Here is a 7,703-nt window from a genome sequence, read left to right on the forward strand (position 1 = left end):
CACAACACTGAAGGTGATCACTGAAGGTGATGGGGGCTACACATGTATGGGAGCTGTTTTACGTACTAAAACATTTGTAGTTTTGTCCAGCCAGTCCTGGGATTTACACAGCCCTGCCAGATAGAAGAGCCAAGCTGTTGACCTGACTTTTCTTTCTACTGAAGTTAAGCAACAGACCCTGGTCACCTCCCTGCCCCAGCCCTGTAATTGGACAGTGCAAGAGCAGCAGAATACTGAGGCATCATCCTCTTGCTCTCCACTTCTATCAGCATGTTCCTTGTCAGCACATGTGCACAGCTGACTTCCCCCTATTCCTTTCCCAGTATAAATGCTGCTGTACATTATAAGAGGATAATATTAGTCACAGCACGTGTACTGGCGGCATTTAGAAATACTGTACATGTGTTCATTATATTCATTGGAGTATCTTTATATCTGACTGTTTGGCTTTAGAGGTCCAGTACACACACTGACCCCCATGGTGCCGGCTACAATAGCCATTGGGTGATATGTTCAGCGTTCCTTCATGTATGTACAGTCTATGCGCTTGCTGTTCATACAGACACCACACATGATGTGCATACAGGGAATCTGCAGCAAGTCAGGTAGAGTTCGCTTCATATCTTGGCTGCAAGACAACCAACATCATCTAGTACTCTCATCCCCAGCCTGAATATCCCAGGCTCCGCCCTTTTAATTCATTCCAGTTCTTTCAACCATGCAAATACAGCCTGCCTAGGAATGTCCACTTCTCCAGACTGACACCCAACCAGTGGCGTCACAAGGGGGGTCCGGGGGGTGCGGCCCGCACCTGGGTGACACCATTGGAGGGGTGACACCAAAATAACCGACAGTCATTTTGGTGTCACCCCCCTCTGAAAAGTCGGACACTCGGTCATGGACCGAACGCCTGACAGTATCAGTAGAGAGGAGGGGACCTGGCGGCATACCTTATCCCGCCGGGTGACTGTCCCCTCCTCTCTCTGCTGGCGTCCATCACGAAGATGGCCGCCGGCAGGTATCAGAATACTGCCGCGCGAGCGCGATGACGACATCACGCACGCGCGTGGTGACATCACGTGCATGCACAGTGACGTCACGGGCATGTGCAGTGACGTCTCGGCGGGGTGACACTCGGTTACCGCTCCGGGTGTCACCCAGCCTCGGGACTCCCCTGCACCCAACCCTAGCCATTTTGATGCTTGCATAACTCCTTCCAATAGCCAGCAAGCTACTAGTGCCCACCCTGGAGTTGTGGGTGCTCCCATCCATTTTGGGGTGTTCTGACCTAATATAATTTGAATAAAAATCTGACATGGAGAGTGGCCACTCCACACAACGACTGCAGCAGCTATACACCTCCAGTGCAGACATCTCACACCAAGTTCCAGAGACATCGAGTCATTTCGGGGTGGACTGACCCTTTAAACCAGAGCATGCGATGAGAATTTCTGCTCATGAATCCGTCGTTATCGGATTATTTCAGAACCAGCCTATTAATCAGTGTGATTTAACCTGTTGTCCAGCACTCACCCCCCCTCCTCCCCCCCATGCTGCTCCCCCCCACCCCGTGTACAGACACAGATAAATCTTTAGTGATGAATAATGTCCTATATAGCACCTGGGCTGAATCAATTAACACTTCGTTAGGCTCCATTGCCTGCCAAGCATTTCCTAAATCACCTTTTGTTTCAATGTCCTCTGCTAATTAAAATGCTGAATAGACCCCATCGCTCGCTTACGTCTCATTTTAAATGCTTTTTCATGACTTTTCTTACTTTTCCATTAATACAACGGATCCTGGAGATGAGCAGCTTGAAATGGCGGAACTGAAAGCCGCGGCCCCGGTGCAGACTAAGAACTTCTGGTCGGTGGTCCTCTTCAGCTCTTGGCATAGTTTTTGGCAAAGTGGACCTAGTATCTAGGGTTACCACCTGTCCAGGATTGACCCGGACAGTCCGGGTTTTGAATGCAGCGTCCGGGTTTCATGGCAGCAGAAACCCGTACACAAGATGTCAGGCAGACAGGGGCAACCAAAATTAAGATAGGAGCTACTGCCCCCCCACTGAAAATAGTCTTGACTGTGATATTTACGTACAGTATGAATAAGACATGACTCATGCTCCCAAAAAAATGTTCACGCGTCGCTAGAGTGTTCGGGTTTCACTTGAAAAAAAGGTGGCAACCCTACTAGTATCTAAATTCGTCTTTCTGTTAGAGGTTCCGTGATGTGGGGCGGTTTGGTCTGCCAGATGGTGCCTGCAAAGTTCCCGTAACCGATGTCACTCAGCAGAGCTAGTGGTGTGGAACCAGTACAGCCCCTCCTCTCTCAGGTAGGTAACCCCTGACATCAACAAGCTTTTTAGCTAGGGATGCACCGATACCGGTACCAGTATCAATGCCGATACTGGGCATTTCCACAAGTACTCGTACAATGCCCTGATACTAAACGCTGCTACCGGTGCTTTACATTTTTAAACTGAAGCTGGTGCTGAAAAGAGGCGCTGCAGTTCACAGTAAGGCTGCTGAGCCCGCTTCCTGGGGACCTCAGCAGTAGACATGTGCACCAGCAAAAAATTTGTTTCGTTTTGATTCGGATTTTGCATATTTCGTTTTTCGGATTCGGGTCCGCAATTGAATTCGCTTCGGGATTCGGATTCGGTCGAAATTTCGTTAGCAGCAAAGTGACATTTTTTTTTTTTTAAATCTGTAGAAGATGGAAAAACAAAAAGAAGCGTGAGGTCCCCCTCCCCCCAATTCATACCAGACCCTTTAGGTCTGGTAGAAATGTTAGGAGGGACCCTCCCCCAAGTTAAAACAAAAAAAAAAGTGCGTGGGGTTCCCCCCAAAATCCATACCAGACCCTTTTAGGTCTGGTAGGAATTTTAAGGGGGAACCCCAGCCCCCACAAATAGGAGGAAAAAAACATGGGGTCCCCCCTAACAGTCCTACCAGACCCTTGATCTATTTGATTTAACCCTTTAGTGAATGGGAAGGGGTACAAGTACCCCTTACTCATTCACAAGGGGGGGGGAGGGTGCTCGACCGTCCCCCCCTTTCCTGCCCTGCCGGGTCAGTGCTCGGATCAACCCTGCACAGCCACTTGAGACTCCACACAGCTTCCTGAGACCCCTCACAGTCCCCATAAGACCTTGCACAGCCTGTCTGAGACCCCGCACAGACCACCTGAGATCCTCCACAGCCCACCTGAGACCCTGGAGACATCAAGCCACCACCCCGGAGCAACACAGACTATGTAGCTGCATATTATTCTGCATTTCTATATAATGTATTGCTAGATTTGTAGTCCCTCTACAGCTTGGAGTCAGTGGCAGAACTACCAGGGTCGCAGAAGTTGCAGCTGTGACAGGGTGTCCACCACTGTCCTAAAATCATTTTGTCTGTATTATTTTAGAAAAACTGTCACATGACACTTAAAAAAAGTATTGGTAATTGGAATCAGCGAGTTTAAAGGAGAACTATGAGGTGAATGATTTCCACTCACCTCATAGTTCGGGGTGACGTGTGACAATGAGACTGTCACAGGTCGGCTCAGTAGATCGGGAGGTGAGCGAACACATACCGGCGTTCGCTCACCTCTCGATCCTGTCACGGCTCTCTGCCGTGACAGGGGCAGGGGCTGGATTCCCCTCTCCCCGCTCCGCCAGCGCTGACTGGCGGAACGGATGGGGGAGGGGGCGGGTACAGCTGGCTCTGCCTCTAGATAGGCAGAGCCAGCTGTCACTCACGCAGCTGGGCGGATCCCGGCAGCTCGCGGTATACTGCGGCGTCTCAGTATATAGGGAGCTACAGCTCGCGGTATACTGAGCCTAGGGTGACGGGATGATGCTAGTTTGTGTCCTCCCGTTACCAAAGGAGAACTATGGGGAAAAGCCTTAACACCATAGTTCTCCTTTAAGGAAAAGTATTGGTACTCGTACTCGGTCTGGAAAAAATGGTATCGGTACATTCCCATTTTTTACTTGTCTGTAAATTGGCCCTTTTTCTTCACTGACCACCAATGTAAGGGGTCCCTTCTCACACTTGCCACCAATGCATGGGGCCCTTCTCCAGTGGACTCGTGCACTCCAATGTGTGTGAGTCCTTCTCCACTGACCACCAATGTGAAGGAGCCCTTCTCCACTGACCACCAATGTAAGGGTTCCTTCTATAAAGACCATCAATGTAAGGGGGCCCTTCTCCACTGACAATGTAAAGGAACATTTCTTTAGGGACTACTAATGCACGTCCATGTCCCTTCCCTGGAACCTGCTCTGCCAGCGTCCCAACCCACCTTACCTCCGTCCACCTCAGGCGGTGAAACGGCTAGGGACACGCCTGAGAGTCAGTCTTAAAATGGAGGAGACTGCCACAAAATAGCAATGGGGTGGCTCAGCAATGATCACCTGTAATTTCCCAACACAAGAGGCAATAAAATAAAATCAAAACACAAGGGAAAAAAGGGGGCAAAAGGCAAATATTTGGACAATGGCCGTATTTCATAACTTCCATATCTCATTTTATAGCAGTTTTGGTAATAAGTGGAAGTGGAGCGGACATAACTCTATGCGGCCGCATATAACACATTATAAAGACAATGTAACAATGTTTACAAATCTCTGACATATTAATGGCAACGCATATTGAAGTTCTCTTGTATGGCGCTGTCTCAGAGATATGACCATAGCGGGAATTAATAACCCGTGTGCCCTTTTCACCCGGCCAGGCCTATAAAGATCTTCATTTAGTAGCCCGGGCCACATTGTGCGGCGTCCAGAATCGATCTCCCCCCCCCCCGGTGCCATGCATCTCGCCGCACTTAAACTTCATCAGACAAGTTTGTATTTTTCCTGCAGGATTAATTATCCGTATCGACAACCCCGAGCTCCATTTGCATAGAGACCGTTAATGAGTAGAAAATTCTGTCTTCTACAGAAAGCCCAAAAGAAAAGAGATGTTAAAAAAAAAAAACACACTTTCCAAAAATCAATTGTTATTTGCACTGTAGAGAAGGTGGCATCTAAGAGCGAGAGTGTCTTAATCAATGGCCGATCGCATTGTCTGTGGCTCTCCCCCCCCCGTTGTAAAGGGCCGCGCTGGGGGGATTGGAGATTCGGAGAGCTTCCCTTTGACGCCTGAAGGACAATGCCACTTCTTTCTCAAGGACAAAATGTTTGCTGCCTAAGGGGCTTTATAATGACAATATGATTATATATTCAACGGGAGCTGAGAGAGAGAGACGTATCTAAATATCATCATCACTCTCCACTTCAAGAGGAAACTTTCATTCTTTGTGCTCCGCGTATCTTTTAAAAAGATAATTCATGTAAAAAAAAAAAAAAACACAAAATAAAAATTCATAAAACTTGAGGACATCAATTTGACCCCGAGAGATAAAAAAAAAACAGTTCTGTAGTTCTGCTGACAATAATCAACATCAGTGGAAATTCAAAAAGATTCAAAACACCTCTTCATGATAACTCCTCGATCATTCCTTTATACCCCAATAAACTGTCCACCAAGATCTGCTGTAGAACTGTATATAGATACATCCTAAATACAGAGCCATTTATCCAACTGTCCATCCAGAGCCGCCATTTATAGACCAGATACATTCTATATACAGAGCCATTTATCTAACTGTCCATCCAGAGCCGCCATTTATAGACCAGATACATCCTTTTATTCCAGTTGTACCTCATTGGTTCCTCATTCCATATAGCAGAAGATGATGGAACATGCTATGTACTCGGGTATATTCCCCAGAGCAGAACACCTACTAGCGCACAGGTCTGAACCACAATCCAGATCTCAGTGAGTCTCTGTGAATAAAGTTCAGCACAGTATGTACATTGCCCGTCTCCCCTCGCTGAAGCATCCCCAATTTGTCTACATGGCTACTGTATATCGTTCAGATTGGGACGGGTAGTTTAGACAAAATCTGGCATTTGGTGTTCTGTTGACTTACTGTAAATTAAACCCGTACATCACCCCGTGATATGTGGGGGTATCACTCCGCCTGTGAGGGTGATACTGAGTGACCTCATCAGCAGTGGTTTTTCGCTAACATTTCAGTCTCAGGGTCTGATCCTAGGCCCATGGTGGGGTGGAAAATAACTTGGGCACCAGTTACTGAACCGCGCGACAAACGCGCATATTCAATACGCCTAGGTGTGAACCCAGCCTTAGTGTTTAAGGAAAATGACTACTCTACAATCCCTCGCCTATTTGTGCGCCAAATACCCATAAAAGGCGCACAAATAGGAGAGGGATTCTAGAGTAGTCGTAGCAGGCTCCTGGCAGTAGCTTAATCCTCCTGTCCCATCGCACTCCTGACCGGACAAAAACCCAAATCCAACTGGGTGGGTGCGGTAGTGACAACGGATGCCTCCGTAAAATGTAGATAGATGAAAGAAGTCACTCGCACTCCATGATATTAAAGGCAATGCTGTTTATTGCCTGAGATAACACACATCTCCTAGCTAAGGAGACGTGTGTTATCTCAGTCAATAAACAGCATTGCCTTTAATATCATGGAGTGCGAGTGACTACTTTCATCCTGGCAGTAGCTGACACCAAAATGACTGTCAGTCATTTTGGTGTCACCCCTCCAATGGTGTCACCCGGGTGCGGGCTTGGAGCGGTGACTACTTTACAACACACACGGGGACCATGGTGAACAGAAGTATTGCGGTCAGGCAGCGCTGTGTACATTGCCACAGCCGCAGTGTGGCAAAAATGATACAGCGCCCGCTGATATGAAACGCACCGCGACCGCGTGCCAACTGTCAACCCTAATTGTATGAGAATCATCATTGTCACAGGTTATCCCCCTCCTGCTTTACAGAGATCCCCTCTTACTTCCTGCTGTATATCTGAGACAGGAAGTGAAGGAAAATCTCCCCAACTGTCTGGGGCTCTTAATCCTTCCGTTATTTTGTTTCACATACATTATAACATTTCCTTCCCTCAGCTTTTATTTTTTTTTTGCAGATTTTTGTATTCCTGTTTACTAACCATAAATATATATTTTTTAATTTGTTTTTTGTTTCATTTGTTTTTTGGTGCCGCAATAAAAATGTGAATTAAAAAATAAAATGATAGATAGATATTATAGAATTGTATGGAACCTTTTTATGTGGCAGGGTGTCAACGCAACTGGAACCAGTGGGGACACACTTAATACGGTGTGTGTCCCCACTGGTTCCAGTTCCGTTGACACCCTTAATAAGACCAGGTAGGGGGGTGTACTCCTCCCTAGCTCCGCCCACCCACAGGCTGCAGCCAGGGAAAGTGGGAGGAGTTTCCCGCTGTAGACGCCCGGGGAAAGCCAATGTAGCTGTATTCCGCCTCTCTGTGGTGACGTCACGTCCGGCCGGTGGAACGCAGGGTCGCTGTGTGATGACGCAGAAGCTGTGTGGCGGACGGTGATGGCTGAGCTTCGGGAGTTGCAGTGCCGGGTGGGGGAGCTGGAGAGGAAGCTGTACGGGGAGACCGGAGTGCCGGCCAGGAAGGTGACGTCATCATCCCCTCTGCCATGTCGCCGCCCGCCCACCTGTACTGTCATCTCTGTCCTCCCATTATTGTAATCTAATCCCCTCCCTGATGTCATCTCTGTCCCCATGGGAACCCCCCCTCCCCCATACTCAGCCCTGTGTCACCCCTGTCCCCAAACATGTCACCCCTTTCTGTGATCCCATCCC

Source organism: Nanorana parkeri, unplaced genomic scaffold, assembly GCF_000935625.1.
Source record: "Nanorana parkeri isolate BGI_ZX_2015 unplaced genomic scaffold, ASM93562v1 scaffold1765, whole genome shotgun sequence".
Lineage (NCBI taxonomy): Eukaryota > Metazoa > Chordata > Amphibia > Anura > Dicroglossidae > Nanorana > Nanorana parkeri.